Source organism: Cygnus olor, chromosome 5, assembly GCF_009769625.2.
Source record: "Cygnus olor isolate bCygOlo1 chromosome 5, bCygOlo1.pri.v2, whole genome shotgun sequence".
NCBI lineage: Eukaryota > Metazoa > Chordata > Aves > Anseriformes > Anatidae > Cygnus > Cygnus olor.
In genome coordinates, this window is record NC_049173.1 from 44,064,143 (window position 1) to 44,088,499 (window position 24,357).

General features: G+C 35.6%; 1 long non-coding RNA gene across 1 annotated transcript in view; it reads left to right on the top strand.

Annotated features, from left to right (window-relative positions):
• The window catches only part of LOC121070699, a 213,828-nt gene that overhangs the window by 30,963 nt on the left and 158,508 nt on the right, over positions 1-24,357 (top strand). The window contains exon 3 of the long non-coding RNA XR_005820176.1: positions 7,459-7,583. This is a non-coding gene — a long non-coding RNA (uncharacterized LOC121070699). The remainder of the gene's footprint in view (positions 1-7,458; positions 7,584-24,357) is intronic.

The following is a 24,357-nucleotide window of genomic DNA, read 5'->3' on the forward strand; positions in this document are numbered from 1 at the left end:
CTAAACTTATATTTAAATATTTCTATTCTGTTAATTGTAATACACTATGATTCTTTCACTTGTCTCAGGTTTCCAGCACCAATATACTAACATCCTTTTTTTCAGGATTTCAGTTATTTGCCATAGTTTTCAATAATTTATTGATTCTCTTATCTGCAAGACAAGCCTTTTAGCATACTTGTATGTCTTGCTGTTTTCTTTTCTGTGTCAACGTAACTGTGAATCAAAGAACAAGGCAGACCTCTTTATGACTTTTTGTACCTGCTGATGAACCTGCTGGTCACCTAAAGAATGACAGAGCTCTTTTCTGTGCATGTGTGATTCCCTCCTGTCAACAGCTGGATATGGCTGTTGTAAAAAGAAATCATCACTGAGATCTTACCCATTCTTCACACTCCTCCTTTATCATCAGGATATTTTTGGCTAGAATTTGTTTTCTAGTGGCAAGCTGATTAAGCTGTAACTTAGTTAAATTTCATAAACCACAAACTGGCTGCAAGCCTGGAAACACTGAAACTTTTGCCTAATTGGAATCAATTGCATCTCTATTTATACTGGATTACAATGTTATTGGCTCAATTTAGTTTGTGGGAAATAAATTGTTGACGGTTTGGCTGAGCAGCTGTAACAATGAAAAACTGAAAAAAAAAAGATGTGAAGATAACAGGCACAGCCTGTTTAGCATTGCTAAAGCCATTGACATTATCATGGAAAAATGGCTTCAAGCCAAGAGAAGCTCGTTTGGACAAGATGGAAGAGAGAAATTGTGGAATGTTACTGAACGTTGCAGACTCAAAAGATATGTTTATACTATCACATTGGCACACTCCCTGTTTAATGCCAGGGTCCAAATCCACTATTGTTCATGCTACATAGATGTTAATATGCACACAAGCTCCATTCTGGGAGGAACAAAATATTTCTCTTGAGGGGGAATCTTACACATGCAATCTCTGTAGACATAAAGGGCAGAGCATGCTGGTTTCTTAACCCGCCAATATGCAGCAAGGATGCAAGACATGCTAGCTACCCTTAAAGCACATCTTCTCTTGTAGAGATCTTACAATCTTCTTATCAGTATCAAACCTATGATGTTATAACAATAAAACTCTGGCAGCCCCAGCAAGGAAGAACTTGAAGCAGCTTTCTCTAGGAGACAGGCTGTCTCTTTCTTTCCCTCCTCATCTCACCATCACTTGCTAGAACTCTCTTCTCCTGCAGTCCAGAAAAACTCTACAGAAACCCTACCTTTAAAAACTCATCACTGAGCTCAAGGCTCTGCCTCATAATTTAAGTCTGTGTACACTTGCCAGGAACTGCTGTGTCATCTTGGACATCTTTAGTAATCCTTCTCAAAGGCTGCAAAGCAAGAGGGGCCTAGGCAGCCAATTATAAATTTGTGAAATTTACTCAGGGTGTTGGGTGTGGGGCATCAGCTGCATGTCCCACACATTGCTTTCTGAACTGCAGTGCAGTATACCATGTGTTAGCAGGCATAGCATGTGTCACCAAACACTACCAAGATTTGGCAGACTTGTTTTAAATCCATTTTCTGATAATGGAAAGACAAGATATCTGTTTTAAGACTAAATTCTACTGTAAATTATAAGATTTTGTGTTATTGGCTGCCATTATAAGACCTGAAGACAGAGCAAAAAGTAAGAGAAGTTTTTCTCACTCAAGCTAGGATGGGCTGAGGCAGCAGAGAAGGGTGCGAAGAGACAGTCTGCAGAGCATGCAACAATAAGTGACCTATGCAGAGGTGTTCTGGGAGGCTGTGTGGTTCCGTGCCCACACATGGTACGAAATCTTTCTTGAGACCTGATGCAAGGTGTGGAGAATACAGCAGGCAAGCTGTATGGATAGCTTTGAGTACAACAGTGCCAAAGGCGTATGTGAGGGTCTGTCTTCCTTACTCTAATGAAAAATGCTAGAGTTTTTGAAAAAAAAGGAGCGTTATTTATCTGAGATGAATGTGGTAAACCAAGGAATTTGGGCCATTGTTGAATGTAAAAAAAATACTTTGTCTCTGGCTAAAACATCCAGCTAAGAAAGATGAGAAACACACCTGACAGGACATACTTGCTGCTCTCCTTTGCTTAATTATATATCCATTGTTGCTGAATATACCACTGTGGTATATTCAGATTTCACAGGCCGAAACACTAACCTTAAAAAGAAACCCAGTGTTCATATTTTGAAAGTTTACTTCAAAATAAAGCATAAAGTAATGCAGACTGTGTTTGTAGACAGACTGAAGCCATGCAATGTATCAGCATTTCCCATCTGTCCTTAATCTCATTTTGATATTTAGCTCTAAAGCCTGATATGTTTTGTTAGCAACCATATTCACTGTCTGAGGAATAATTATTTTAGTGTATATACTGCAGAAAGAAGTGAAACTGTTGGAAGTTATTAAGACTTTTTCATTGAATAAAATATAGAAGGAAGGACTGAATTAGGACAGAAACAAACATGAAACAATAGGGAAAAAAAAAAGATAATGGAAGGAAAAGAAAAATAGAGAAAACTGGAACTTGTAAAATGAACTCTTTTCTCTCATGGATCTTGAATATGTCATAAAGGCAGTGAAAGAAGGTAACAAAACAAAAGAAAACAAAAAAACTCAGAGTTTGAAAACTTACTTAATCACTAGTCTGTCACCCCCTGATATTAGAAAGCCTTTCACAAAGAATTGAGAGCAAACCTGAATTCATCCCCATCTGACAGGAAACTCACTATCCTCTTAGAAAAAGTTTAACATTCTTGTCCTAGTCTGAAACAATAGCACTGCAAGAAGTCTTATGCTTCACCCATACATCTTAGTGTGGTGTTCTTTGAACTCTAATTATGATTACTTAAGTACTAACGCTATTAATTGCTTCCATGCTGAAAGATGCGGCAGATGTATTTATCAAATGATTTTATCACGTGCATCTGGACAGACCTGTCACATCTTGGAATTCCTCTCACTTGAGTGGATATTCTAGAGAAACCTGCAGTCACATTATATATCTTCTTTTAAACAGCACTAACGAAAGCTTAAAAAATGAGGGGGGATTGCCTCCTTTTTTTTTATTATTTTTTTTTTATTATTTTTATTTTTTCTGTTCTTTTTTTCCGCCCAAGATATTCTCTATTCTCTCTGTAAATAACTGCTGAAAATCCTAAATCCAGCCTTGCGAATAGCTCTGAAATGAATACAACTATGTTCATTTATCCCAATAAGAATATAAATATATATTTCCTCTAATCAAAAATAAATTTTCAAGGTATTAGCTTTAAGGGCAACCATGCACATACACCATGTTCAATAACACAGTGATAAAATGATCAATTTTCATTGTACTTTTTTTATTGGGCAAAGTTTCATAAAAGCAGGGAGGAGGGGAGCTTTTTTTCTGTTTGGTGTGGTTTTATGTTTATTGAGTAGCATTATAGCTTCTCTTTATAAAACAGGAAAATAAAATTTGAAGAGGCAGAATTATGATAAAGGTGTGACCAAGAAATCTGAGTCTTTATTTCAAATTTCAGTTTGAACATTACTTGTTTCCAAGCTCTAATGAATTTGAATCATTGCCATTTTGAAGATGCCACCCCCCCCAGATCACGGCAGGAACAAGAGTGCACAATCAGATAAATTACTTATCTGTTTCTAACACCTTCTCACTAAACTGGTTTAGCTTAACATAATTGAAAGCTATTTTAAATAACTTGTATCGATGAGTTTTCAAATTAAAAATAAACAAGTAACGTAGTTCAAATGGCATATGTAAAGACCTACTAGATATGTTCCACACCAAACTAAATCTCTCAATTCTGCTGTTGCTTCTAGTGCCTGTGCACTTTAAAAACTAATAAGCTTGTAATGAGACATTGTTATGCTAATGATTATTGCAGAAAGGAAAAATTTGGACAATGTCATGACCCCTTTCCTCATTTGTCTCCCCTTCTTCCTTCCTTCCACTTCCCTGATAAGATGTCCTGGAACTTGCTAAACCAAAATTTATATATAAAAATATATATAAGCATATAGATATCCACTGCTTGAAAAGTACATTTAAATCATGCAACTGTAGATATAAGTCAAATGTTCTCTGAACAGTTTCTTATTCTTTATTTAAATGAAAACTTATCTATTCATTATGTATTTATTATTCATTTACTTCAGAGGATACTACCTTTACAGTTTCAACTATACAGCTTGTGACAGGACAACAGACTCTGGTCATCCATTTACCTGAAGGCCTTTAGCACATTAATTGAGCATATAGGATGTTCATATTTGTGTCTAGTAAAATTACATTTTGTTAGATCATTAGAACTAGCTTTTGAAATAGAGAAGACACATGCTGGGTGGGATCTGAAAAAACAACAACAACAAAAAACACAAAATCACACAAACCATACACACACACACACAAATCTAAAACACAGATTTCTTGGGTTCTTGGCAGGAGACCAGTATGAAATGAGCCAGGTTATCTGCTGCTGCCAAATCAATCTGAAATGTAAAAATCAAAGGTATTCCACCATTAAGAATTAGTAACAACCACAGGGGGTTATCTAGTAAAATGTGCGGTTGGCTTTCTTAAAAAGAGAAGAGCAGTAGCTGCCAAATTTTCAACACCAGCAGCTCTCACATCTGCATATATTTGCCAATTCAGAACTTGTTAAATCAGGTATAGCTCTTCCTTGGTCTTGGTGAGTTCAGTAACTGTTTTTTGTTGTTGATGATGTTGGTTTAGTTTGTTTTTCAAAAGAGAAATTTTTAAATGTAACTTAGACCTCTTTCAGATTTCAGTAAATAATAGTAATAGATGAAATACTGTTTTCCTTTTTGGCACCAGTACTAACTATTTGCATAGCTTCCTCCTCTGTGAATGTAACTGGTTAGTTTTCTCAAAACTTGCTCTAATTTAAAACATTGTTTTTTTTGTTTGTTTGTTTTTTTTACAAAGAATCATAAAATCATAAAGGTTGGAAAAGACCTCCAAGATCATCTGGTACAACCATCTCCCTACCACCAATATCACCCACTAAACCATGTCCCTAAGCACCAACATACTTTTATGCAAAGCCCTGCTTATCCTTGTGTGTGTGTGTGTAGATGCTGATCCCCAAGTTTATTGGGTAGGAGCGTGAGTTTTTTCCATCTAACAAAGACTAGATCTGTGTGGTTCATTGATTTTTGCCTTCAGGAAAGAGGCTCTCCTGGAGAGCAGAGCAATTGCAAGTTTAGCAAAGAACTTTAGTAAAGACTTAACTGTCACAGCAGAGGACAATATAATAAGACAGCAAAGTCCTTTTTCAGACTGGTGTTAACAGGGAGACCTACTAGCTTGCAGGATGAAAACTGCAAGTAATGTTCTCATTAGCACTTTTTTTTACCTTTTTTTTTTACTTTTTACTTTTTTTTTTTTTCCTGCAGAGTGAAGATTAATAAAGTTCAAGTCCCTCTGTTATTCCTGTCTAATTTGACTTCTTTCCCTATTCCAGTTTCACTGGATGGGAACATTAAATAGAGGTGCTGACTCAAGACGTCATTTAGAGGGATGTAAGTAAGCAGTATCATATGGCTTTGTAACTTTTAGCCATTATGCTGAACAGATGACACCACACCATCCACCTGTTGTCTTTTAGAGTTTCACATGCATTACAGAAGAGTTACATTTTCAGAAAAGGGTCCTAAGGTGGTTTTACCCTTCTGGGCATCTGAACTCCACCACAACCACTCTCTCACTCCCCCTCAAACGAAGAGGGGGAGAAGAAAGTATGATGGAAAGAAAAAGGTTCATGGGTTAAGATAAGGATAATTTAATTAAAGAGAAAAGAAAGAGGGAAAAAAGAAGCAAAGGTCACGTGGAAGCAAAGAGGGAAAAAAATTAATTCTCCACTGCCCATCAAAGAGTGATGTTCAGCCACATCCTGGGAAGTTGGGCCACATACATCATATGGTATGGAATATCCCTTTGGTTGGTTTAGATGTCCCCTCCCGAGTTCTTGCCGACTCCCAGCCTACTGGTTCTGGCAGGTTTGGAGGGAGTCTTGATGCTGTGCCAGCATTGCTCAGCAACAGACAAAACATTGGTGTGATACTGATGCTGTTCTAGCTACAAGTGCAGAGCTCAGCAGTATATGAGCCGCTGCAGGGAAAGTTAACTCCATCCCAGTACACATCCAAAGAGTGGTTCAAAGTCTTGCTACATAACTGCAGTGTTCTGATTTGTGTTATAAGTATGTGATGTGTCTGTGAATCAGAAGATTCACAGTCTGGTAAATTATGTTCACTCTGCAACCAACTTCTACAGGTTTTTATTTTGTGCTTGCTTTAGGTGGGAAAATATATATATATATATATATATATATAAATCTCCACAAAGCAGTAAAAAATATACTTCTGGTATATTGTATTCTTAAAGTTAAAAAAAATGAGAAAATCTTTGCAAGTTAGAATTTTTGTGGCAAAAAGTTATTATACTGCAGTTGGAGTTTGCTAGTGGATATTTCTTTTTCTTTTTATTTTTTGAGTGCTCTGCTGTACCATGCACCAAGCACAATAAAATTACTTCTATTCAATTGAATATTTGCTCTTGTCAAAGGTTAATAGTGTAGGTTCAAATTCAATCAGTGTAAGAGGCTTTAGCTTTGATAGGTTTCAAGGATACTTTCAGCCTGTCAATGGCAAAGTATGAATCTCACTTTGCCCTTGAAGAAGCATTAGGAAGTTTCAAACTTCAAAGTTTTATACTCAATAAAGTTCTTTGCATTCAAAAATGTCACATCCTGACATCTATCTTTTCTCTTGTGCAAGGCATACACAATGGGAAGAATAGTTCGAGCATCAGAAAAGTCGAGCTAGGATTTGAAAATTATGAGACCAAAGTGCATCCATCAAAGCAAAACCTTTAAGACCAAACTGAACACATTGGAAGCCTGATAATGAGTGTATGCTGTTATGAAAAAGCACTGTGAATTCTCTGAAGCTATACACCTAGAGTCAGTTTTTCATGTCTGCTACTGTTATCAGTCATGGATAAAAGCAGGACCTCTGACCATCACACTATCCATGAAGCTGACACATTTGTTAAGCTTTTGTTTTACCAACTGTCCTGTATCACAATCAATATGATCCTTCTATGATTATACATAATGGAGTGCAGTAATATGCCATATTTGCATTTGAATCCTGAACAAACTTTTAGAGATTTTGGCTGGGTTCAATCTACTTAAACTTAACTTCCAGATCTGAATCACAAAGACTTCTTTTTAACAGTACTGGAAGGCAGATTAAGAGAGAGAGAGAGAGAGAGAGAGAGAGGGAGAGAGCAACTGGGTTTGGAGTGGAAATGCATCAAAGTATAAATAATCTGCTTTTCTGTTTAAAATGAGCAATGGAAAATTTTCAGCATCCATTTATTTGGGAAAAAGATACCTTTTTTTTCTTTTAATCCTCAGAATTTACTCAATTCTTGGCAGAACATGAAGCCTCGGTCTACCTCATTATACCTTCCGGTGGCTGCAGCTGTTTTTTTGCGCCTGTTCACTTTCTACAAGAGTTTCAAGTTGTGGACAGTCTTTCCGTAAGTTTTAATTAATAATGAAGGGGTTTTGTTTTGGCAGAGTCAATAGCATATTTTGAATATATATATGCTTGCAAAATACTCATTTCATTTAAAAATAATACTTTCTATTCTTCCTAAGATTTCCTAAAATATTCCTTCTATAAAGGAGGGTAAATATTGAAAAAAGACTTGCACACAAAGACATTTAGTAATGTGAAAACAACAAAACAAGACAAAATGTTGCAAAGCTGGCAATAGATTAATCCACAGTAAAGGCAATACAAAGAATAAAAGAAATAAAATTTGAAGTGCTTAACTGAGTTCTAAAGCAACTATAAACACTCAGGAAAAGCTTGGGTTCTGTGCCAGACATTGCAGTGAAAATATTTTCTTGTATAATCTTGTTTCATAAATGATGAAAAGAAGAAAAAAAAACCACTAAAAACAATATTTGAAAGGTAATTTCAAACTTAGTCTGATGGACAGATATCTAATTTACTCTTTCCCAAACTTCACCTCACTTCAACTTCTGCCTGTATTTTAAGCCTATACAGAAGATTTCACCTATCGCTAGAAAAAAACATCAAAACCATGGTATCTGTAACTCTAAACAATCCTCTGTTTTTATGCTGTGTTCCCCATGCATGACAGATCTGCATTCATGTGGGTGGATTTCTTGGCAGAGCTGGCATTACATGGCTATAAATCTTATCTGATCTTAGCTGTTGTTTCATGGATACGTAATTGGATGATTTTTAGGATGAGCTTTTAGTTCCTCCAAATAGGGACACACCTTTAGAACGATATTTTAATTGATGCTGAACGACCATACCAAATGTGGTAAGAAATGGAATTTATGGTATGCATGTAGATAAAGGATGATGACATTCTCAGCTGTAGAAGACAGAGGGAATAAAAGAAACCTCTAGTGAGCATCCCTTTTTATCCAGCAGTCACAGGTCTGAAGTCACCATGCCTACAGCAGATGACTTTATTCAGTGTTTGTATCCAGTGACTTCGTTAACGTTGTGTGTTGTGTTTTGATGCAAGTGCTAAGAGAGCTCTAAATGTCTGAATTGTCTCTGTTAGCACTCAACATAGGATATTTTAAAGCTGTGACACTTTATATTAGAATGAAATCTTGCAGGTCTGACAATGGGATACTACAGAATCTCAACCTTTTTCTTTCAGGTTTCCTGCTGTCTTTATAAATATACAGAACTATGAAAAATTAAATACATGTGAATAAATAAATAATTTTTTAAATATTTGCATGAGCTCAGTGGGAAGATTCCATTATTATTGAAAAAGGGTAGATTTTTTTTTCTTGGTTTCTTGTCTTAGAGTACACATACACAAAAAATCAAAGTTTATCCATGTGAAACAGTTTTGTGTGAGTATGATGCTTTGTTATTTTATAGATTCCAGAAGATGGTAATGAGATAAAAAAGAAAGTCTTATTTTCTTATTTGACAACATAGAAAATATTTAAGGTTTATTTTACCTTCTAGCTGAAATATAAAAACAACGATAGGAAGTATTGATAAGCAAGCTTATTGAAGGGCACACATGCTAGAGAGGTTTGAAATTACTTGAGAATAGTCCCCTGCATGTAATGTTACATTTCTGTTTAATTTTGAAATTGTTTCAGTTCATCATAAAATTTCATCCAGACATAATATCTGTTTGATTCTATGAAAGATAACCTCTTGCTCAGCTTCTAAAATGGCATGCTGCTTATCAGCTTAATTCTCCTTCTTTTACACAGTATAACTTTGTTTTATCCTACCCTAGAACTTACTGGTGATAGCTGCATCCTGTGACTACAAAAACAACAATAAAATTCTTTGATTCTTGCAGGCTATTTAAAAAGCTTGGGCTTTTTTAATCACAAGTTCAAAAGACTAGTTTTGGATAAAATCTGACTCAGAAAACATCCATGTTTGATTAGTTCAAGGAAAGCAAAAACAGACATACAAAATTAGAGAGTTTTTTCATATCTACAGCATTATTTTGCATATCACAATCGACTACAACTCAACCCCATCAAAAGACAAAGCTAAGTTCCCTGAAAACAAAGTACGTAAGTATTTCACTAGCTCCATGAACAAGTGCAACTGGAATCTAAAACCAAAAAGGTCAGTTTATTAGAGGTTCACTAACCTAAAATGGCAGATTAAAATCTGCCAAAATACATGTCCTAAGCACAACCAGTGAACAGGCAGCATGTTAATCGCAAGGAAGAGGTGTTTACACTATTAGACTTGTAAAGCATAGCCATGGTCACCACAAGCTTTGAAGGCACAGCTCATCAATTACTGCACTAATTGTTTGTTCTGTTTGTGTCTCAAGCTAAAAGGAAAGAGTCACTGAAGCAAAAATGAGACACACAGAATTGCTACCTCAGTGACAGTTCAGTTTCAGCATCTCATTATTCGTTATTTGTTTTGTTGTGCATATGTGACTTTAAGTTGAATGTACTCATGTATACTCCCAGATGCATACTGTGCAAAGCTTGTGAAATCATTATGCACATTATTCTGCAACTCCAGGCATGAAAGCTGCTTCTTAAAGTTCTGCCAGCTTCTTTCTTAGCTTTTCTTTCCAACCCAAGTAAGAATTACCAAAGCCACTCAATTTCAGATTCGGATGTCTCTGTCTAGATCTTAAATTCAGGAGTTAACATGCACATTTATAGGAGGAAAATATATCCATCTGAACAAGTGCATCTTTTGACACATCTTAGGAAACAGATTTTTAAAAAAAAAATCATTCACTCCTATATTTCTCTTATGAAAAAGACCCAACTGCAAGGTCTTAATATCAGTATTGTCCAAATGATAATGATCTAAGGAAGTTCAGAAAGAACATATCCATTTTCAATTTGAATTATATTTTTTCCATAACATTTGTAATATTTATTAAATCAACACCAACTTCTACAGCAGGTGTAGATGTACACAGACACAATCTAAGCTCTATCTAGTGAAATGCTCTAGAATACTCTTGTTCAGTATTCACAGAATACTAGAATTCTAGAAATAAAATACAAAATAAATATAATAAATAATAGAATTCAAAATTCATCTCTAAAATTCATTTCTAAATAATTTCTAAAATAAATTAGAAATAAATCATAGAATTCAAAAATAAAAATAAAAAATCAGACCATGTATCTGAGAGCATTGTCCAAACGCTTCTTGAACTCTGGCAGGCTCAGTGCCATGACCACTTCCCTGGGGAGCCTGTTCCAGTGCCTGACCACCCTCTTGGTGAAAAACCTTTTTCTGATATCTAGCCTGAGTATTCCAAGTATTCTTTCAGTATTCTTCCAGTATTCAAAGATTTCTTTCCAGTGTTAGCTCTTGATCCATAACTCATAATCAAAGTGATCCAATTAATATAAATCACCAGCAGTCCTTTCACCTAATGAAAACATGAAGATACCAAAAACTTCGTGGGCAGGGTTTTTGCTCAGTCCTTTCTTTCTTGGGCAAACTCCTGCTGTTGTGGAGCATTTCCTGATATTTAGGGAAAGTTTACAAGAGGAAAAACTGATCTTTGTAGTTGGGGCACTATCTTACGTTCATGTTATAACTAAAGAACTGTGGTCCTTCACTAGGAGTATGTCATGCTGTCGCGTACCCTGTTTTTATATGAAGTTATATTTGACTTTGAATTCTACACTTTGTTTTTCCTTCCAAGAAACGGGGCAATTAGGTTAAGAACCTATATGTGCCTATCTCTAAGACACTTTCAATGATATGCAATGTAGAGACCAAAAGATTTACAATAACTTGTGCAAGAGACCCTCCCTGCCAACCCTTCCCATCTCTGCCTCCCTCCCACCCCCCCAAAAAAAATAAATGTTTTTAAAGCAGGTAGGCCCTAGCTCTAAATTAAATGGGCACAGAACAATTCCAATCTTGATTTACTTTACTTGATACTTTATCTCTTTCCTAGCCATAAAACAAACCCAGAAAAGATCCATTTTTTTGCTAGTAAACAGGAAGCTAGCTGCCTTTGTGCAGCTTTCATTCAAAATTACTGTTCTCCCTTGTTTACCTTTAAGCACATAATCAATGCATCTGGGTACACTAGGTTAGACATGAAAGGCTAGTCACGCTCTGTAGCCAAAATTTTCAGTAGTGTTTGGGACTGACATGGAAGTTTCCAGCAGCTAAAAGTGAGATTTCTGAGTTTTGACTGTGACAGCTTTTTTCATTATACAAATTGTCACAAAGGGACCCAGCTTTCCAAATGGAAATGGGAAATAGTTGTGCAGAGAAAGACAAATATGCCATTCCTTATTTTAAAAGTCACAAAAATGAGAGAGAAACTATGGTGATAAGGGGGAAAGAAAATGAAGCCAGTGAAAAATCAAAAAAAAAAAAAAATTAAAATCAGGAATATTCTCTCTTTTCCTATGGATAGTAGTTTCTTTGCACTGGCCAAACTATTCATCTTCTCTGCATTAAATAGTTACTAAATTTGCTGAAAACACTTTCCAGCTAGAAATGGGCAAGTACTAACAGTTTGGAGCAGATTTGTAACAGCATACTTGGGCACTGATAATGCTTCCCTACTCTGAGGGAACCTTTTGGATGTCATTTCTTCCTACTTATCATTTTGCTAAAGAGTTGCTGGTGAAATATTTTTAAAAAAACATATCATGCTTCAGAATTCCCCTTCAGCATATAATTCAATGAAAACACAAATGAATTAGTGGAAGACAGAAAGAAGTTTGAAGTATGAAGAACATTTTTTTTACTGTTTAGAATTCTAGACTACCTAATTTTTCTCAGACTACACTACCTATTTTTTCTCAGACTATTTTGTGCCTTGTCTTGTATGACCAGTTGAAAAATAAAATAATGTGTCAGAGCTCTATAAATAAATAATTATTCTTGGTTTCCAACAAAATTTAAAAAAATAAAACACCCTATATAACCACAGAATCACAGGACAGTGTAGGTTGAAAGGGACCACCGAAGGTCATCTGATCCAACCCCACTGCTCAAGCAGGGTCTCCTGGACACAGTACACCAAAAGTGTCCTTACCAGTGCTGTCAAAGAACTGTCTTTATTCTGCCAGTAGGGCTAGAATTATATTGTAGGTTTTGTTGGTTTTTTTTTTCAAATGTATTTCTGCAGCATTAGAAATTAAAGAACATATGTTGACTAGCAAAATAGGTTCTGATAGGCTAGGATGAAGGTAAAGAGCACATGCAAATCTTCAGTGTTTTGGTGGTTTTTTTTTAGATAAATTCTGAAGTTGTTATAAATCAGTCTTAAGACTTATTAGTAAGTAAAGCATGGTATGCTGAGGTCACTATATGGATACAACTTCACAGCGAACACAACCTTTGCAGTAAATACACTGACTTTTGCAAACTGTAAATCATCTGTGAGCCACTACTGTTCTACTAATTACAGTAAGAAGCTGTGCTCATTAGCTGTTCTCATCTGGTTCACTGCACGAGCTAAATAGTCCGTAAATGAGCCAGCAATTATTGCTGTATTACTGCTACCAGCTCTGTTCATATCAAAATATCTTCACCAAATGTTGTGCTTCTTGGTATTATCATGTTAGGAATTTCATAATCATGGTGAAGCAGGCAATTGGGAGATTGTTCTAGGAAGATGGAGGAGCTTCTAAAACTTCTATGAATGACTGGCTGTCACAAACATGTTTACCTTATGTATGACAACTTCTTAAACCCGACAACTACATGAATACATGACTACATAAATATTGTACTTAATGAACTAAGAAAGAGAATGCTCACCTTGCTATTCATCCTAATTTCTCCTAATAATAAACTTTAGTTAAGTCCTAGCTTTAAATATGTAATTATGAATGGAAGCATTATGGATTTGGTAGTATTCATAAGCAGTTTAGTAAATTAGTCACATAAGTATTGTTAGTAGTATATACACTGCATTAGTATAGGAGAAAATATGAACTTAATGTTGCATTCCCACCAGTGCCATCTAGAGTAAGGTTCTTCAAGCAACGACCAATGTGCCAAATACAGCCTACATGTCCTATCCAAACATCCTGCAAATGAGTTTTCAGACAGGAAAGTGTGCTTTAGACTCAGAGGAACAGGAGCTGAAAGTGAGGGTTATGATCTTCACTTTCCTTTTCTCCACACTTACACATTTACTGAGCTGTAAATGCTTGCCACCTCTTTCACCTCTTGGATGTACGTTCTCCTCTGTTTTCTAACTCGCTCTCATTTATGAAATTTTGAAGTACCTTACTGTAAAATTTATATGGAGTCTGCTTCTTAAATTTGTCAAAAGTCCACCCATTTGTTCTCTCTCTCCCTCTTTTTTTTTTTTTTTATCAGTGCAGTTCAGATTTTGTTCATTTTAATGCCTTTGCTGCTCAGGAAAATTTTGCCACCATAGATAATTAGAACCGTTTCTCATATGCAACTCTTCCTGTGATGAAACATTCAAAGAGGAAATAAATATTGATCTTAAAGATATGGCTTGTCTCTCAAAAAGTTGAAAAAGCATGTCTTAGAGAAGCAATTCCAAAACTATAACATACTTCATTAACTTTTTTAACTTGATTATTTACATAATGTGATAGCAAGACAAAATTCCCAAGTAGCAGTAGCTAAAAAACCCAAGTTGTTTTTCTATGTATGAGATTGTGAAAGTATCTGTCCATTAGTATGTGAAAATTGCTTTATACAACTTCAAACAGCACAAGCACCATTAATTCAACTCAGTCTGCACACATAAATTACCATAGCTTATTAATAATGTGTTTAATTCTGCTGGGCCAAGGATTAGGAAGCTGGGAGCATTAGCACAATAAAGCAGAGACTGTCATAAGTAACTGGGTAATTGCAGTTATATATTTTTAAAACTAGCTCCAGGAATTGTAGTGTGCTTTCTTGATGTGCCTCTATAGTGCATGATCAGTGATAGCTTTCCCTATCTGGAAATTAGGGACTGCCTAGCAGTGGGTGCTCTCCTGTGGCTGCTGCTCAGGAGGGGATGACAGGCATCAGGAACACTTCAGGTGTGGCATGAGACAGGATTGTTCCAAAGGACCCAGTGGTTGAATGAAGAGGAAACAAGAAGAGGATCAGAACATGGTCATCTGGAAAAACATCCTGAAATTAGCTGATGGAAATGAGTATTTAAGTTTCCAGGATTCCCAATTTATTAGAACATTTATTGTCTTCTTTATGTTTTAGCAGTTATCACCAAAGGAAAATCACTTATTAATGTTTGTGATAACTGCACTACTTTTAAACATTGTTTTAACTGAGGATTAGCAAAGTAGGAAGAAAAATGTTCTACATGATTTATATTTTCCTAATATGATTATCCTGTGCTTTCAATAGAAGTGTATATTATACAAATTCTGAAGCCATGGAGTCCCATTAGGAACAGAATTCTTTGCTCTCTGAATGAACTTCATATTATGAATTAATGTATCTTTTATTGAAGATTATGTTTTTCAGTTAGAAGTTTTGTTATCAGTAGATCACAGTTTTCTGTAGAGAAACACCTTGTCAAAGTATTACAAAGCAGTTTTGGTTAGGACTTCATCATATCAGGTGATTACTGTGGACGTTACACATTATTACCCCAAAATAAGTAGCAAAATACCACAAACTACCACTAGCATCCTAAACTGAATCAAGTAGCTTGATTTTTCTTTTAAGAGAGATTTGTTGGCTTGCAGGGATATAAAGATAGCTTTGAAAAAATTAACCTTCTTAGATGAAAAATAAACAAAACCAGAAGCAATGTAGTGTTCAAGTTGATTTTTTTTTCTTTAAAAAAAAGTTAATCAGAAAATCAGCCATGGCGAATGTATCATACGTCTGTCGTTCTTTGAGAACTTAGGATTTCTGTATTATAGAATGAGGTATTTTGACCTGTTTTTTAGAAGTGTATTTATGCTTTTAACTAACTGCTGTTCAGCAGAAAAAAATAAATAAATCACAGCTAGGACATATCTAAGTAAAAAGGATAATTTCAGCAAATAAGTAGCCATCATTTCTGTAAGAAGCTCTTTGAATTTACCAGCCTTTACACTCATTGTTAAAGCCCAATTTTATTGGAAAAATATCTAATGCGAATGGTGCCCCCTTTTGCTGTTGTTATTACACACAGCAACAAACAATTCTAAGGAAGAAGGTTGCAAAAACAGGGCTGCAGAAAAGCAAAAGGTCATACACTGACGTTTCATGTTGATTCTGGAGAATTATTAGCTACACAGTGACTGGCACTCTTAAAAGTACCTTCATGATTCATTTGCCAGTCACTCTGCAATTATTCCAGGTGCTGCTGGGGAAATGACTCTCAAGTTTTATAGGAGTAATCAGCGTATAAATGTTGGCAAGATAAAACCTCCAACACAGACTTCAGGTGCAGCACTCAGTGCAGATGGAAACACTTCAGTTCCTTCTTAAAAGAGATGGTTATATCTTGGCTGGAAAAAAAATTGTTCTGGTGAAACCTTGGTGTTTTATCTGTCTTATCTGAAAAATGGAACAAAAAGTATAACTTGAGAAACTTCATAATACACAGAAATAAAGATTTTATTTTTTTTTTCTAAAATGAGTCCTTCATGTAAGGAGCAAAAAAGAAATCAGAATAAAAGAAGTTTTGGTCTGGGGATGTGTGTATTATCTTTATTTTTATTTAAAGACATTAAGCTGGCTGATCTTTCTCATTCCTTTTCTTCAGTAAAATAATCACTGATGGTAATGTGGCTTAGGTCAAGGGAATACAGACGGCATCCTGTTGTTTTAGTCTTGACATTTCTGAAAGTTTCTAATTCCCTTACAAAAAGGTTTGAGTCAGTTTTCAAAGACAACAAAATAAATAAAATACAGTCTGTCAGCCTCCTTTAGAAATGTCATTGACATAAAAATATAAAAACTTTAGAGCAAGGTGTTTCCTGAGACAAAAACATCCTGATCCAAAAGGAGGATGAAGGAGTTAATGAGTAAGCTTGTCAGAATGTTTGGTTGAATTTTTTTCTTTCAAACTCTTAAAGAAAGAAACCACAGTTTGACCCAAATGAAATTGTACATAAGGAAAGTAATTTTTTCACAAGATTTCTAATGAAAATGCCTGGTACCCCAAACACTGGAAATCTGGAAAAAGTGTATTTTGATTCCATATGCTTCTTCTATATTTACTGAAAGCTCCAATAGATTGTCTCATGCCTACATGATTCCTTAGGATATAGCTTCACTAGATGAATCTGATTTGGATCCTCTGAGGTAGACTTTGCTTCATTTCAGAGAACTTCTAACAAGAGAGTGCAAAGACATGAAAGTAACCCAGAAATTATGTCTTTTTCCTTCCTTTTTTTTTTTTCTGTGAAAATGTTCAATCATCTCCATAAATGATTTATACAGATTAACCTCATTCAGTTATGTAATTCCAGGAAACAATATAATACCACTATCCCTTGAATAACGTTTTAAGGCATGTATAGACTAAAGAATCATTGGTTTGGTTTGTTTTGCTTAACTGCTCATACATTCATACATATTCTTTTTGTCAGTGAGTCTTAGGATTAGTTTGGAAAAAAAAACTTCTCTTTCCTTTTTAAAAAGCATTTGAGTGAGTATATCTTTAAATATTTTATTGAATCATTGGATCATCCTCTTATATATATTTCACGGCTTATAAGGGAGAGGATACATCTGTTGGGTTCCCATTTCTACACTGAAAAGGCATTTGGAACTACATCTAGAGCAATAGCATTGCCCTACTGTTATTAGAAACCACAAGGCAAGGTCTTGCTAATCCACAGTATCAAAGAACTTTACAGGAAAGTATTAACAGACAAATCAAAAACTGAACTGGAAAGAATAGGACAAGTAAAGAGAGAAGGATTCTAAAATGCCTCTGTGGCATAGATGACCTGCTCCCGAAGGCATGTGCATGGCAGAAGAGAATATGCAAAAGAAGCCTTGATTCTTTGGAAAACAGGAGACCTGAGGTTTCCATGAGGACTGAAAAAAAAATTTAATTGTTTCATATTTTTCTGTAGCTTTGTATTGCTCATTTGTTATCTGTGTGAAGCTAACCACTTCACCAATCATAAAAATGTATAATAACATAGAGTACTGCAATGTAGAGATTCTGTGAGAGAGTACATGTAATCTCCCAGACTTGTAAGTCTTGGGGCCTACATTGCCTGTTTCTGCACTAGTATTGATTTTGTAGCTGTGGCAGCATTTGATAAGACGTACACAAATTTGGTCTCTTGAATGCTGTTCAGGCTCACTATTCTTAGAAGCACACAGGATCCACAGACCGCATCAGCAGCTTGGAGACTGTCCCTGCAAAAGAATCCAGGAAGATTTTAACCACACACATCCATGCTTTTCAAAAACAGAAGAGTGATGTAGAGGAATGCATTTTGCATCTGGCTTAAAGAGTCTAGAGGAGATGGCTATTCTGTAATATTTTTTAAAAATATTCGGAATTGCAAATTTATTACCAAAACATTCTCACTGTCATGACGCAACTGTCAACACTGTCATTGGCAGCTCTGTGGAATGCAGATATTGTAAGATTAAACACTATGAAAAGATTTCTTGGGTATAACCTGGACAAACCTGCTTCAAGAGACATTAATTTCCCATATCACTCTGTATTCTCCACCAGCTAAGTAAGTGCAAGTGAAACCTTAGTTTTTCTATGAAAAAAGAAAAAAAAAAGTTTTTATATTTTCAGTTGTAAAGATGAGCACTCTGAAAGCTTTTTATGTAGCTGCTTACACAAATGTGAAATTATGAAGGAAGGATAGCCTGCCTGTGTGGATTCAATGGTCTGAACACATCAATATGCCACAGCAACAAGAACCCTGTTAGAAGTCAGTTCCATTCTCACAGCTGTGCTCATGTCCAGAGTTAGAGGACAGAGAGGAACTTTGCAGTTACAATGCAATATGGAAACGAGAAAAAAAGAAGCTGAAGTAAACCACAATAAAAGTCCATTATAAATTTAGTACATTAGGACTTTGAGACAATGGACTTGTGTGACTTTTACATTCCTAAAAATGGTATTGATTTTGAAACCAAGTGGATTTACACTACTACTCTACAATTATAAATTCTAAGAATTTTTCAACAATAACAAAAGCCAGTTATTCATTACTTTTTCATTACAGCTCTGAGAGTGGAAAAAAAATCAGTTGGAAAAGGGTTAAGAATGAAGGGTGTCATTGCAAAACACTTGGGAGGGTTATGGGAGTACAAAATGCAGGTAGTGTTGATGAGGCGACACTATAAGGCTGGTTGTTAACATATGATGAAAATTGCCTTATGTGTTTAGAGGTCACATCATTAATTGATGCACAGTTTAAGTGCCAAAACAGATGAAATCAAGTCAACTTCAGGTTTTCTACACTCTGAAGGACAATCAAATTACTGTTGGTTGAATTAAACATGCCAAAACAATGACTTTGTATAATGAAATGACATTACCGTGTCATCTTGATTTGCTCATGCAGTAGCTAGACTTAGTCATTTGGATTAAATGTATGTGGTCTTTTTTTCCTCTTTCCATTTCAGGCATGGAATACTGCTAGTGTGTTTGACTCCACTTGTCATTTTGCAGAGGTCTTCAGAGACACTAACAGTATGGGGATGGCGTGTTCTATTTGTATGTTTTCTGAAGTACTCATCTAATATTAAACAGCTTCAGCGTTCTACCAAAAAATCAGCCCATTGTTTTTGCCTGCATATGTGTATATACTCATTTAATGACACTCGTTCTTCTAGTTCTGTCAATCACATTTTTTTCCATGACCTCCTCAAGACCCAAGGACAAGAAAGAAAATCTGCTGAAATTCAAGATTAACTTAAGAAGCTATTTATAAGCTCTCGGTTTTGCTTCTCTGCTTTTTTTTTTTTTGCTTTTTTTTTTCCCTTCTAGTGGAGGCAAGCATCATCAAAAATACAGTCACCCAGGACAAGAGAAGCTATTGCTAATTGCTGTAAATCACAAATGGTTCCCACTATCTAGAAGGAAATGAAAGGGTGTTCAAACAATTTAAATGATTATTCTCAGCAGTGAGAACAAAACAGGTTTCTCTATTAGAAACAGAGATAGATATAACAGTAAGTTATTTTTCCCATGAAGATGGTATTCTATGCTTATTTTGCCAGTCTTTGTTAGGAAAATGGTCTCTTGGATCTCCCTGATCCTGTCCTGTCTTCGGGTAAATCAGGTGAATGGAAATATTTCAGAAGGGCAGTTTCTTAGACCAAAAATAGATCACTAAAGTTTCTTATACATTTCCAGATACTTCTCATGTATTTCCATTTTACAGGAACAATTGCTCAAAACCTAGTGATGCAGTGCTCAAGTAACCTTTCTGTAGTTTTACCAAAGGAGTCTTGGTTAGATTTGAACTGTCATCTCCTATCACTTTTATTGGTTAGATGTATTCATGAGTTGGGCTTAGAATCTGTTTATCATGTGTATTCTTGGTATGAATAGTCAATCTATGTATATGCTCACATTGAATTCTCATTGCCTACATTGCTGAAATGGGATACATCTCTAAATTTTAACTTACAGAACTTAAATCATTTTAGAAAAAGTTCAAGGGTTTCATCGGTGCTCAGTAACAACTGAAATTCCATTTTAGGCATGTTTAGAGGTCGGTCCTGTATATTTCCCTACAAAGTTGTAATTCTGACTGGTTATCATGAGTCTTGAACTCAAGTAATCAAGTAGTGTGATTAACATATTCATAGTTACTTGGTTGTGTAAAATATTATTCACATGTTACATCTTATTGGAATATTTATGTGAGGCAAGGAGAATTCTGCCTTACAAGTAGTCACTTCGTAAATTATGAAGATATTTCCTAATAAGCAGATGATAACTACACCTGGGTATAACCACATGACAGTACAATTTCCAAAGGTAGATGAGTAACCATTGATCTGGTAATACAAATGCAAAATTTCCACTGGTTGAGTTAAGGATTAAGAAAATCTATGAGCATGTGATAAGACATCTGAATATGAATGACCTACTTTCCTTCCCTTGACTGGTTTGTCATATAAAAGAAATGGATATTACCCAAGTTCACAGGTGTTGCTTTACAAAATCAGTTTGTGAAGGGTATTCTGTGGGCGTGTACCTGTGTGTGTGTGTGTATGTACAGGAGTCATCATTAGTACTTGTAGTCATTAATATCCCTGGCCATGATCACTTCTTCATTCTGTTTTGGGAAATGTAGCTCATGTGTTAAGTACCATATTTTGGGAACTGCTTCTACAAAGATTTTATAAAAGAAGCAAATTCATTATCTACATTTTTAGTCCTAATAGGATATTTTAGTCCTGACAGGACTGATTAGTTGAGATAGGACCAATTAGTTTTTCATCCTGATAGGATATTTACACTTTTAAATGCTCTACTAAGGAAGAAAGAATGACATAAATTGGGACTGCTTTCCATGTGAAAATGCTACCTCTGGTTTCTTTTTGAAATCTATGGAGGGAAGTATCTCCATACAAAGCTTGAAAACAAGTAACTTCCTTTTAAAAGAGTATAGAGAATAACTTCTTGATGATATTCACCTGTGAAACAAGTCCTCTAGAAGAGAAATGGACTGTAAGGCATTTTCAGAGTAACATTTTCAGAGTAACATTTTAATTTAAAAAATTTTAATGATCATCTTTAAAATCTTAAGTTTCTTTAACATTTTCTTTGTAAAAACATATTTAAAATGCATTTTTAAATTAATTTCAAACACAAGCAAGATATTTTCTATAGTTTTATGACATTGCTTCTGCCAAAATCCTTCTTTTAAGGAAGTGAGAGACAGCAGTAGACCTAAAGAAGGAAAGTTTTTGCATAACAGAAGTTTTTTAAAAGTAGCTCTGTTATCTAGTTGCAGTTAATGTATTAAATTATAGTATATACAGAGAGAAGGAAGGAGAGGGGAAAGGAAAGGGGACATACACAATGCAGAAATGACTGTGTACAACTGCTTGAAAAAGACAAGATCCATTTGCCTGAATGGGGCAAAAGTATCTTTGCCAACCAGACTGGCCAACTTGGTTCACAGACCTTTAAACTAGAAACAATGGGGCAGGGAGAGTGATTCAACAGTCAAGTAAGGAAACTGGGGTCAGGATTGACAACCGAAAGGCATGGAGTGATGGAAACAGAAGGGACATGGCAATTAGGTGGACAAATATGAATCCATTTGAGCACAATCACAGAAAAAAGGTGCCTGCAGAACAGCCTTATGAGCAAAGCTCTCAAGCCTGTGTTGGGGAATCAGCACACTTGGGTACCTTTTTGAAATGCCTCTACACTAATTCACACATCATGAGGAACAAATAGGAGGAGCCATTACAGGGCTATAATCTCATTGATATCATGAAGACATGGTAAGTTGGCTTCATATGACAAGTGGTGTGATGGAGGCTTTCTAGGAAAGACAGGCTGTGAAGGCATGAGAGAGCAGCTGATGTGAAGCTGAAGACAGCCTTCACTGCAGTGACAATGTAATGATGGAATTTGGGATCCTAAAAGGAGGAAGGAGTGCAAATGTAGACAACAGTGCTGGATTTTAGGAGAGCAGACTTCAACCTTTTCAGAGATCTGACCATCAAGGTCATTAATGAAGATAGATATTAAACAGTACTGGACCCAGTAGTAACACTTGAGATACAGCACTACTGAATTGCTTCCAGCTGGACTTTGTGTCACTGATCACAACTTTCTGGGCCTGGCTGTTGTGCCAGTTTTCAATCTCATGGTCCTCTTATCTAACCTTTATTTTGTCTGCTTGTCTATGATGATGCTATGGGAGACAGTTTCATAGGCTTTACTAAAGTTGAGGTAAACAACACCGACTGCTCTCCCCTTGCCCATCAATCTAGTCACCTCATGATTTTTCCCTGATAAGGGGATTGAGAAAGTCCTCCTGGAAATCATAGGTGTCATTACAGAAGTATTCCAAGTTGGCTGTGGCTCAATCTCCACCTAGAAATTATGCTATCTGATCAATTCCCTAAGAAGGGGAATGTTCTGGATTTCTCCCACACATACGAAAGTGCTGTCTCCAAATTGCTTACAATGATTATCAGATCACTGGATTTCTAAATTTGTATATGTGGATGATACTGCTTTGAATGCAATACAAGATTTTATATTTTTCAAGTGGAAGTGATAAATACAGTTAGTGCAGAAAGGAAGCATCTCCTAAACTAAATGGTATGAGGCATTGTGAGTTCTGAGAGAGATGGGAAACAGGCGCTTGCACTTACATTAACTTCCAACAGAAAATTTTTGTGAACTGTACTGTCAACATACTATATTTGCTATATATTGTATATACATATATATACCTAATTTCTACTCGTGATCTTCTCAAACAAATAAACGCAATACAGAATAACAATGCCACTTTCTAGTGGTAATAATATTGAGAAATGGAAAAAAATGTTGATTAGTTGAGAAAATCAGATATTTCTGCTCACATGAAATATAGGTAAGTCAGTTTAGATAGATGATTCAAATGAAATGAATACTGTCTTCTGTCCTGTAAAGCTAAAAAATCAGGCATATCATGAGCAAGGAAACTCCTGAGTGACACCAAATGTTCATTTTCTGACTGACCAAAACAAAAAATGAAATTCAGAGACTCTCAGTCTCTGTGGTCTGCAAAAAGTTGCTAGAATATGAGGTTGACTACCACTCAAAACTACTTCTATGGCACAAAACCAGTATCCCAAAGTGTGCCAGTGAAAAAAGAACAAATGGGTATGTTTAGGGACTCTTGTCTCTCAGAGACATCCCTTACGTATTCATTTCTAGCAAGGATGTTTTTTCATTCTGTGGAAAGAATCCCCCTTGAGCTGCTAACATCATGTTAAGTCAGCATAACTAGTTAGGTAAGGGTTTCGTTGCAAAAAATGACAAGGCAGAGTGCAGATTTTCAAGGAATTTTTAAAAATATGTTTCCTGATGCATAATTAAGTTGCATATGGAAGAGTGCTCACTATTGAACATCACAATGCTGAAGCTATGGACCAACATGTCACCAAGTTGTCCACATGTGACTGAGCTGTCCTTGCTAACCAAACCTCATGTCAAAGCCTAAAAGTGTGTTTATCCAGGTTACAGAAATCAAATAAGAGAAAAGAAGATACCTTTACTGTTAAAACATGAAGATTTAAGATCTTTCTAAACAGCATAATGAACAAAAACCGGTTAGTTTAAAGCATACAGCCCAGAGGATAATGGATTCTGCCACTGGAAGTGGGAATAGTAGCATTCTGTCAGATACAGAGATTGGCATATTCTGCTTTTTTCAGAGTCCTTATAAAACAGCATCTGATTCTGAACCATAATTAAAGTCAGAGAGCAGAGATACTGAGCTGTTCTTTATAAATACTTGACATTTACTAGTGTATAGCTTCTCTCGTCAGGATTGCTTTCGTCAAAATGTTTGCAAGCTGTACAGGAGCAGAAACATTGAAATGCATCAACATCTAAGTGGCAGGAGACAAATAACATAAGGAACAACATGAACATTAACAAATTTAAGACATAAGCACTAAGTACAAAAAACTTTTTCCATGTCAATCAAAAATATATAGAAATTTGTGCAAAATGGAATGCAAAAAAATTCACAAGCCAGATCAATTTCACTGAATTCAAATTTTTTTGAGTGGATTCTTTACCACTGCTAAAATTCAGATCTATGTGTCCTTACCACTTTTCTCGAAAAATAATATGGTCATTTATTTAATCTCAG